We start from the raw sequence: 11,046 nt of genomic DNA, 5'->3' as shown, positions 1-11,046 counted from the left end.
GAAAAAAAAAATGATGAACATGGTTCCACATTAGAAAGAACAGTAGTGCATAATGGGCCCATTTTAACAACCCCACTAGAATGGAACATGAGAGAAGGAAACGGAAGCTAGAAATGCACTAACTCTATGATTAGGCCTAAAGCAAAAAATTGGACATGGACATGTATTATCTGCATTGAAAATAATTAGACTCGTTCTACAATCTCAGCACCTAACAATCTGCTAGCTTTGGGTCCCACGGAGCACAACCAACAAAAAGAGGGTCCAACCAAAGTCCACTTCCCATGTGATTATTGATTTAGTGCCATAAAAAGACGAAAGCTTTCAATGCCCAGCAAGTAAAGATAGCATGCGGTCGGGTGCACCCGTGATGGGGCGTGCTAGCTCGCTATGATGATAACTGGCTAAGGGGTGTTATGGCTGTGGAGCTCATCAATGCTTACCATTCAAATGCTGGACCAAGAGATGGCAATAAATGGGCTATTGATCGGATCGATCGATATCTATATCCATCTCATCAGAAAAAAAATCATATCTATATTCATTCTGTATTCATCTTGAATGGGATCGGATCGGATCAGACTTCAAAGATAGATCAAGTTGGGTTGAATCCAATATATCCGAATTAACCTTCCTTCTTTTATTTTTTATCTCCACCATCACCCACTGCCCCATCCGATCATTCTCAAACCCTACAAAATATCATGCTTCCATCAAGATTTAGCTCTCAAAACCTCAAGGGACCAACTCACACCACAACAACTAGCACAAAATCCGATATGCTTGAAAAAAAACTCGAACTAAAACCTAAAAACCCTTCCAATCTTTCTCAGGTGCTCTCCTTCCCCATAAATTTTTAAATAAAATAAAATAAAATAAAACAAAAAGAAGCAAAAAGAAAAAAATGACTAATCTATGTGGGAAAAGGTCTTACCTTTTAATTTTTTCTATCTTTTCTTTATTTTGATTGATTTTTTCTATATTTTTTCTTGATGTTTTCTCTATTTTTTCGGCCTTTAAAAGTCTCAAGCAGGTGGAAAGCTTGGACTGGCCGAATATAGAAGCTTAGACGATGGCTAAGATTTTATCGAAATCCTAGTTGCCAGACCATCGCCGCTAGAGATAGGGGGCCAGGGGAGCATCCGTCGAGCTGCTACTAGGGGTGGGAGGGAATAGGGACCTACCGACTATTGCAACATCGGTTTAGATGGCCTGGCCATCGGGTGGGGGTGGAAGGTTTTTGATGTAAACGAAAGAAAGAAGGGGGTGGGGGGCTGGGGACCTGCCGACTGCTGGGCCGTCACAGCAGCATAGGGCTGCTTGGATGTCGAGGTGGCCAGTCATCGGGTGGGGGTGGAGAGATGTAAATATGTGAGAGAGAGAAAGAGATGGCAAGTTTTGATGTAAATGAGAGAAAGAAATATATATTTAAATTTATTTAAATAAAGATATTATCAGACAGGTTCAGGATGGGCCATACCATTACTCACATTCAATCCAAATTCATTGGAGATATTTTTTCTAAAATCCATATCCATCCCGCATCTTAATCGGATTGAGTCGAATACCCACCGAGTCGGAAAAAAATTATCATCCTTATCCTTCTTCGAAGAACTGAAGGGATCGAATAACAATTAAAACAATAAAATGATGCTAAAAAAGAAAGACATGGATCCTCTATGGTACCACGATGCATCACACAGTACAGTGTATTGCACACGCCATCTATCGCATGATGGACGGCCATATGTGGCCATGCACGCGCACACATACGGTCGCACGCACCATCTATCGTGTAATGGACGGCGCATGCAGTGCACTGTATCGTGCCGTGCACCGCAGAAGATCCGCGCAAAAAAGAAAAGAACTCTATTTCACATTATTGAACATTTGATTTGCTAAGTGGGATATAAGTTCAAATTTTTGTCCACATTTTGAACGTGATCTCATCAGCTGTAGCTTGGACAAACCAAATGATTTACTTGTTTTCTACCACTTTGAATCTACACTGCATGTTGCAAAACCAGGAACAAGTTATCTAGACTTAATGAGCAAATGGAGGTTAGAAGAGTGCAGCTGAGCAATCAATGGGAAGTGTATTTCAGCTCATAACATGCATGAGATGACTTGTGCATGACTGCCCATTCATCTCAGCAAACCAAGAACAGGTAAATGTCTAGCTTTTATATTGTATCAGTTGATAGTTTAGCCGGGTGGGGAGGTTACAGTGCAATCTGACTCAGGGTATTGTACCATGCCTAGTTTTTATATAAATTTAGAAAGGGGAAGTATCTTACTTCCTCCGATTTCTCCAAAAAAAAAAAAAACAACAACAGGTAAATGTCACTCAGGGATGTGATTCGCATATAGTTTTCTAACACCATAGTGCATTAAAAAAAAAAAAAGACTAGCATTCCTCATGGAGGGAAAAACAGAAGGACCTAATCATTTTAGATGAAAGTTCTGACAAAGGATTTTGAACAAACTATGGAGACCAGAAAGGCGGCTGATGAAAATAATTTATCCACAAAGTTGACGGACTGCTTGGTGGTTATGGTTTTAGCATTCTTTTTGAGCTTTTTTTTTTCATCGGTTAATCATGGTTTTTGTTGCGGCCAATCGCCTCGTCGCCCGATCGCCGGAAAGCATGCACCTGCAAAAGGAAGTCCGCACTGACCGGAGGCGGCTCCGGCGGGGACCCTCCGACGGTCAAGTCAGAGAGGTGACTGGGCAACAGTGAAATGTAGGCAAAGAGCTCTGAGAGAGAGAGTGAGAGAGAGAGAGGAGCGAGCCTGCGTTTTTGGGAGAGACGGATGGATCGATCCCTTGCACTGTTGCCTTCCCCGGTATATATAGTAGAGCACGGTATGGCGCCGTCATTAATGGCGCGGACAAGTGAGGAACTGTCAACTCACTGTAGACTGTCAGAGTCGCCGTGAAGATGTCACATCGCCGTGGGGGCTGTCAGATCATCAGGGTTGACAATGCCCCTGGCAGGACAATGCCCCAAAATGGCCGTGCCGCATGTTGCTATCAGAACTGACAAGGTCTGGCGGCTGTACGGCGGTTGGAGGAGTCGGCTGACCCCAGGTCGGCGGCCAGCAGAGTGGCGTCGGGTTCCTCCGTCGGTCGGCGAGTTTCATATGAGTCGGCCGTCAGACCTCTGGGTTCGGCCGGTCGGGAAAGATACGCCCGACATATCCTCAGTCGACGATGGACCGTTGAATGGCCGGTAGTGGCGTCCGTCAGTCGGGCGCTCCCGGCCGTCGGTCGGTCGGTCCCTCCGGTCAGTCGGTCGTTCCGACCGTCAATCGTTCGATACGTCCGTCGGTCAGTCGGGCAATCGGTCGGGACGCCAGTCGGTCGGTCGGGCAATCGGTCGGTCGGTATCCCCCAACAGTTGCCCCCCTCCACTCCTAAGTCGGACGGTGAGCTGGCGACTAGGAGTGGATTTGTCGTACGCGAGGATCTGACCGTACCGCCAGTTTATACGGTGTCAGGCACCTCATAAATGTCGAGAGGCTTGCTGGCGTCCGTTGTCTAGTCGGCGTCAGACGTCTCATCCTATCAGCATCAGGTGTCATGTCGGCGTCGGACGCCCCGCAGTGTCGGATGTCCCACTGGTGTCAGCGATAAAACCGGCGCCAGGTGTCATGTCCCATCGGGAAGTGGAACCGTCGTGTCCCATCGGGAAGGGGAACCGTCATTCCCGCCGTCCCTTCGGGAACACCAAACGTCGCGTCCCGTCGCGCCACGTGGCGTGTGGCCATTGGTTCGCGTTCGGTGGAGCGGATGGAGGTGACGTGGCGCAATCTGAAGGGAGGTGCGCCGAACCGTCGGACCGTCGAACGGCCCTGATGATGCCACGCGGCGAAATCTGGGGAGTCTTCGTTGGCCGTGCCTTCATCTCGACCGTTGGGGGGCACTATATATACAAAGTTACCCCCACATGGTTTTTTATCCTTCTCATTTTTACAGTCGAGACTCTGCCCGCCTGAGCCTCCGTTCAAGGTACTTCTCCGCTCTGTCGCCCATTTGCGATTCTTTCCTTCCAAGGGCTAGAGTAGCTTTCCCCCTCTCTCTTTCCTTTCTTCCTCGCCATTTCCTTGAACTCATGGCCAGGACGTCCCCACGAGGTAGTCGGTCGGGAGAACCGACCGAAGACACTCGGTCGTCTCCGGAGGTGGAGGCTTCTTCACTTTCGGGGCCGAACGTCGATCGGCTCCGGGAGCAGTACTGCGTCCCGGAGCAGTTTTGGCTGTTTGCCCCTGGCGCCGACGGTCGGGTCAATAGCCCGCCCGAGGGTCAGGTGGCGTTCTATCTGGAGGATCTCCGGGCCGGCCTTCGATTCCCGGTTCCGGAGTTCGTCCGGAACGTTCTGGACTATTACGGGCCATGCCCGGCACAACTTGCGCCGAACTCGGTTCGGCTGATAGTCAGTTTTGCCCTCCTATGTCGGCTTTTGCCGACCGAACCTCGGATCTCTCTTTTTCGAGTTTTCTTTGTTCTTCGTCCCCACCCTAAAGGCCGAGGGTGGTGGTACTTCATCCCTCGGAAAGGGCTCTCCTTCATTACTGGTCTTCCGACATCCATTCACGGATGGAAGAACCAGTTCTTCTTCGCGTCGTCCTCTGCCCCTTGGGGGTTTCCCGTCCGTTGGGGGAATCCCCGAACCGATCCCAATGAGAACAGTCGGATGGAGGCCGATGATCGGGAGGACTTCCATCGGCTAAAGGATATCTCGGTGCCGAAGCAGAGCGAGCTCGTCACCGAGCAGGCCTTGTACGACGCCGGCCTTAGCCCGGTCCCTCATTTAGGTCGGTTGGCACTCTCCCGACATCTTCATTTTCTTTTCTGTCCTTTTCTTTTGCTCTGACCATTCGTCGTCTTTTTCAGATATGCCGCCGAGGACGCGACTGTCGGCAGCCGACATACGTCAGCATGCCGTGAGGAAGAGGCCGGCGGCAGGTGCCGGGCCGTCGCAGACTCCCAAGAGGCCCCGCGTGGTTTCGCCGAGCGAACCAGCCGGGTCGGAGGCGGAGCCGGTGATCGCACTGTCGGCGCCGACAGTGCTTGTGGATGTCCCGTCCGAGGGACCATCAGTCGGGGGAGCTGCTTCGCCCGACCGACGAGCAGCTGAATCTGCAGGGGGCACGCCGACCGCCCAACAGATTCCGGAGGTTCGGGAGGAGGTCCGCGAACCTGATCGGCCGACGCATGCCACCACCGCGCCATCGGCCGAGACTCGATCGGGTTCGAGCTTGCCGTCGATCTCCGACGTCAGGGCCTGGACGGCTAGCCGAGGTAAGGCCCCAATGGCGTCGGGTGATGAAGGTCGGTCGGCGGGCGGGTCGGCCGACTTTCCGCTTCCTGAGGGTGCGTCGGGCCTGGCCAACCACGACTTGGCCAGGAGACTGTGCCAAGCACTCCTTCTTCCCGCCGACATCGAAGCGATGAAGAACCAGCGTGTCTCCGACATGCTGTCGTCCTTCTATCCAATGATGATCCGGATAAACTCTCCTTCCTTCTGTTTTTAATCGTAGCCTCGCAAGTTCGGCTTACTAACAGTCGGTTCTTTTTTGTGCAGCTGATCTTCAACATATCCGAGCTGGAGGCTGGATATCGGAAGTTTGGGGACATGCGCGCGGCCTGGAGAGATAAGGTCGCGGGGCTCAAAGCCGAGAAGGCCATCCTTGTCGACCAATTTCAGCAGTCGGTCGACCGGGAGAACCGACTCGAGGGGGAGGTCTCCCGACTTTCGGAGGAGGTCTCCGGACTCAAGGAGACTAAGGCGTCGTTGGAGTCGGAGCTTAAGTCAGCGAAGGATGACGCGGCCAAGAAGTCCCGAACCATCCGTCGGCTCCGACACGAGCGAGACAGTGTCGGCAAAGAGCTGGAGGCCGAGCGCGAGCAACTCCGAGCAAGTCTCGGGAACCTCGCCAAGGCTGAAGAAGGCTGTGCCACCGCACAGGCCGACACAGACGTCGCCAAATCCGAGGCAGAGTCGGCAAAGGAGGCTTTGGGTCGGGCGATTGAGGTCTTCCGGGACTCGGAGGAGTACCGTGAAGAGCTCCTCGAGAGCGGCTACCTTTCGTACCAAGTCGGGTATGAGGATGCTCGGGAAGCCGTTCGGAGCTTGTACCCCGAACTCGATCTCAGCAGTGTGGTTCTGCCAGAGTCAGAGGCCCCAGCTGCGGAGGAGACGGCCGGACCAGCGTCGGGAGGTCTCTCCACCAGGGCGGAAGCCGAAGACGTCGCAGAGCCGGTTGCCGAAGGTCAGTCGGCTCCGACGGCTGAAGTCGGAGAAGATCCGCCGACCAACTCGCATCGTCGTCAAGTGGAGGACGTCGATTCCGACGATTAGTCGGTTTTATTTCGTCTTATGTTTTGCTTTGACTTGTAATCGGGTGATTTATGTCACAAATTGACATAAAAAGTATCAATTAATATCTAAATTATCTAACTTTATTAAGAAATTGATACTTGTTATTATATTTTGCAGAAGAAGAGATCATCAATAGAAAGAACAAGGAAAGAGGATTCCAACGACGCAAATTTTATGCAAAACGGAGTTAAATTGACCCAGGAATTGAAGAATGAAGAAAGAAGACTCAATTGGATCAAACCCGAGTCAAATCAGATCAAAATTGATCAAAAATCAACTGATTTGGTGATCTGATTAGCCGCCTGGTCCACAGCAACAGGCGCGTGGACCATGGACCCATCGACGCACCATAAACCCCCCTAACAACTCTCTAAAACCTCTTAGTCCCACATCGAAAGTTTTGAAAACCTTATAACCCCCAAATGCCTATAAAAAGCCCCCTAAGGCCCTTGTTTTAGGTATTCTTCCTTCCGATCAAGCTTGTAACCCTAGATAGTGGGGTTTTTAGCTCTCTTTTCAAGCCTCGAGCTTTGAGGCTTTTGTAATAATTTTTTTTTATATATATAAAATCTTATTTTTATGCAATTTCATCTCTTTACATTATGCAATTTATTTTTCTTGCAATAAGGATAGTTTAATTTATGCAATTTAATTTTATGCAATTAGGTTAGTTTAAATTATGCAGTTTAAATTTATGCAATTAGGATAGTTTAATTTATAAAATTAGGGTAGTTTATTTTTCTGCATTTAAATTTTGCAAGTAGATTTAGATCATGTCTAGCTAAGCATCCCTTCTAAGGTTTGCGATGAAGCTAGATCATGAGTAGGGATTTTACATAGGGTTCTTTCTTTTTCTTAGGGTTTCTTTTTCTTCCTCTTTTGCCAAGAATTTTTGATGAACTACAGTTGGGTCAGAGTCCCTTCATAGTTCATGCTTGATTCAGTGCATAGGAGGAGAAAACCCTAAGGGATCCTAGTTACTACTCCCCTGTAAAGAATCTTGATGGGTTATCGTTGGGCCTTAGTCCCTTCATAATCTATGCTTGGGAAAGACAAGAGGAGTAGTCGTTAGGATCAATAAGAAAAATTCTAGGTAGAATTCCCTAATCTAGATCTAGTGGATTCAAAAACCCTAGATCCTTAGTCTTATTGTCCTTAGCAAACAACTTTCGACTTTCGATTTTTGTTAAAGCTCGCTTGAGCATAGATTTGAAAATCGTTTTTTAAAACCAAGTCTCTGTGGGATCGACCCGTACTCGCTGGTCGTGCTACTCTGCACACCGTGCGCTTGCGGTTTTATTTATAAATTTTAAGATTTGCACATCAAGTTTTTGGCGCCGTTGCCGGGGATTTGGCGTTTTAAATTATTTTCAAATATTTGTTCTTCGTGCGTTATAACTCTCTTTTTTTTTCTTTAGGTTTCTATATTTAGTTGGTGATTGCTGGAAAACTCAGGTACGCTTCTAATTTCTCTTTTATTATTTTTAGTTAATTACTTTTGCTTTTAGACCTAATCATTTGAATTTACTTAATCACAAAAAAAAAAAATATAAAACAAAATAAAAGACATTTCATAATCGTGAAGTAAAATATCAAAATAAAAAAAAAAATTTAAATTAAAATCTTTTACATTCTTGGTCATCTTGTTTATTTGTATTTGCATTTTCATAATTAATCTAAGGGCATCAACCCATTAACAAGATAAGGTGGGGATTTCATTACCCTTCCTTAGCCCAAAAACCATCTCCATCATATTGCATTACCTAGACTTTTAATCTTAAAATCAATTAGACGTCAACCTTAAGGAATTCGAGCTCAATAGGACAAGGAACCCTAAGAGTTCTACCAAGTTTGAGTTGTTTGATTAGTTGGTGTCTAGGCAAGTCCCTGAGGGTGGTTTGTTAAATTGGTTCAATTGCTGGCCTGGCCAACTCGTTTGGTGTCTAGAAAGGCAACGATGAGTGAACCTCCCACCTCTTATACTTACCTGGCTAACTAGTTGATCAATCTCCACTTGGAAGGTTTGAAGGGTCATCTTGGAACAGTTAGGAGCTGTCTAGATTTAGGTTAACCCTAGGATAGATTGAGTTTAATTTATTGATTCACTTGTTTGAAAAAAAAAAAAAAATTTAAAATTTAAATTAATTTGGTTACTTTTCTTTAGATTTAGGACTCCTTAGGATCTTCTCTTTAGAACTTTTTCTCTTTTCTTTCTTTTCCTTATACATAAAAATTTTATTAAAAAAAAAAAAAAAATTGTATAAACATCGAGAACCGTACACTTCGTGTGTGGAGAAGAGTGTCAGGTCGTCTAGTTAGAATTGAGTCAATTCCTGTTGTTCCAATGGCTGAACCAATCCAACCCATGACCCTTAAAGATTTGTGTTATCCAGTTGGCTCCATCCAACCATCTTGTATCAGGTTGCCACAACCCACAGCTAACAATTTTGAAATCAAACCTCAAATCATAAATATGCTTCCAAAATTCACAGGATTAGAGGATGCTTATATATTTATTAGAGAATTTGAGGAGGTATGTGCAACCATGAAACTGCAATTAACAGAGGATGAGGTCAAACTTAGATTAATCAACTTTGCCCTTAAGGACAATGCTAAGAAGTGGCTTTATAGTCTGCCAAACTATTCTGTCACTACCTGGGAGGGCTTTGTGAGAACATTTTTAAAAAAATATTTCCCCCATCATAAAACAGCTAGGATTAGGAATGAAATAAATCAATTTTACCAACTAGCTGGTGAATCATTTTGGAAGTACTTTGATCGTTTCAAGAATCTTTTGACCCAATGCCCACACCATGGAATAGAAACTTGGAGACTATGCCAGATCATCTATGAGGGGTTAGATTCAAACTCAAGAACCATGCTAGAGTCCATGTGCCAAGGCCAATTTATGGACAAAGAAACTACTGAAGCTTGGCAATTCTTAGAAGACCTAGCCGAGAAAAATTTACAGTGGGAAACAACTAGGGAACCTGATAAAGCTACACCTTCAAGAGGAGGAATGCATCAAATTCAACCAACCCTAGCATCAGAGGCCAAGATTGCAACCTTAACACGTAGATTGGAAGCCTTAGAATTACAGAGACCAGCCAATGTAAATCAAATATCTGCACCCATGTGTAAAGGGTGCAATGCACCAGACCATGTCTTAGAAGAATGTTCCTACTCGAATGAGTGTGCACAGGTGAATGCCACCTATCAAGGACCATTGAACAATCCTTATGCACCCACATATAACCCAGGTTGGAGGAATCACCCGAATTTCTCATGGTCCCAGAATCCTAATGTAGGCAATCCAAATTTCAATCAGCAAAATCTAAGGTCCAACCCAGTAATGAACAACCCGTCAGGCTTCCATGATAATGACAAGAAAATTACCTCTTTAGAGAAAAGCCTAGAAGCCATGATGAAGACACATACCAGCTTTATGCAAACCACGGGTCAACTCATAAATAATAACACCCAAGCTATAGCCCGTCTGGAAATGCAAGTAAGTCAGCTGGCTTCGACCATTAGTGAACGAGAACATGGTAGGTTACCTAGCCAACCTGAGCCAAATCCTAGGAACCAAAATGATCCACGACCCCAACAAGGAAACCAAGTTAATGGTGTAAATGCCATTCATACCTTAAGATCAGGAAAACAAATAGACAATAAGGTAGTTGCACTTGATGATATAGATGACTCATCTGCCGAGTCACCTTCTAAAACTACTACCTTTCAACCTCAAGCACCAGAAACTGAAAATTCACCTAGTCCAGTACTTAAAAGTCCTAGAGCTCCTTTTCCAAACAGACTGAAATCCAATAAATCTGAACATTTAGATAAAATTTTAGAGGTATTTAAACAAGTCCAAGTTAATATTCCTCTTTTAGATATAATCCATCAGGTTCCAACTTATGCCAAATTTTTAAAAGATCTCTGCACTAGGAAAAGGACCACTAATGTACCAAAGAAAGCATTTTTGGCTGCAAGTGTCAGTTCATACCTATCTAGCCATGTGCCAATTAAATATAAGGACCCTGGAGCTCCAACAATTTCTTGTGTTATTGGAGAAACCAATATAAAAAAGACCTTGCTAGATCTAGGAGCTAGTGTGAATATCCTTCCATATTCGGTGTATGAACAACTAGGATTAGAAAAACTTCAACCTACTGGGATCACATTACAGTTAGCCGATAGATCTCTCAGGATCCCTAAGGGAATGGTCGAGGATGTTCTGATAAAGGTTGAAAATTTTATTTTTCCTGTAGATTTTATTGTTTTAGAGACTGAGCCAGTTGCGAATCCTAAAGGACATATACCTGTCATTTTAGGAAGACCATTCTTAGCTACGGCCAATGCTGAAATCAATTGTCGAAATGGTCTAATGAAGTTATCCTTTGGGAATATGACCATTGAGCTTAATGTTTTTAACTTAGAACAGGAATCCTCTTCTCATGCTGATGTCAATGTAGTCCAAGATGGTATTTATGAATCCATTGACATTAGTGATGATGAAGTCGACCTAGAGTCTAACCCCTGGTTAATCCATGAGTCTGAGAATGTCAATGAAATACTTAAAGAAAATCAGATTAATCAAGAATCGACACTTCCTACTGAACCAATCATTGAGATGGTGAAACCATCACCTAAACCATCGA

At 45.4% G+C, this 11,046-nt stretch overlaps 1 non-coding gene across 1 annotated transcript; it reads right to left on the bottom strand.

The window, feature by feature from the left end:
- Positions 1-9,098: 9,098 nt before the first annotated feature.
- On the bottom strand, positions 9,099-9,205 carry LOC140858939 (small nucleolar RNA R71). Its single transcript, XR_012142343.1, has one exon. It is a non-coding gene; the product is annotated as a small nucleolar RNA R71 (small nucleolar RNA).
- Positions 9,206-11,046: the final 1,841 nt, after the last annotated feature.

Source organism: Elaeis guineensis, chromosome 6 (assembly GCF_000442705.2).
Source record: "Elaeis guineensis isolate ETL-2024a chromosome 6, EG11, whole genome shotgun sequence".
NCBI classification, from domain to species: domain Eukaryota; kingdom Viridiplantae; phylum Streptophyta; class Magnoliopsida; order Arecales; family Arecaceae; genus Elaeis; species Elaeis guineensis.
Note: the sequence above shows the minus strand (reverse complement) of the source record. Positions and strands in the feature narration are given on the sequence as shown.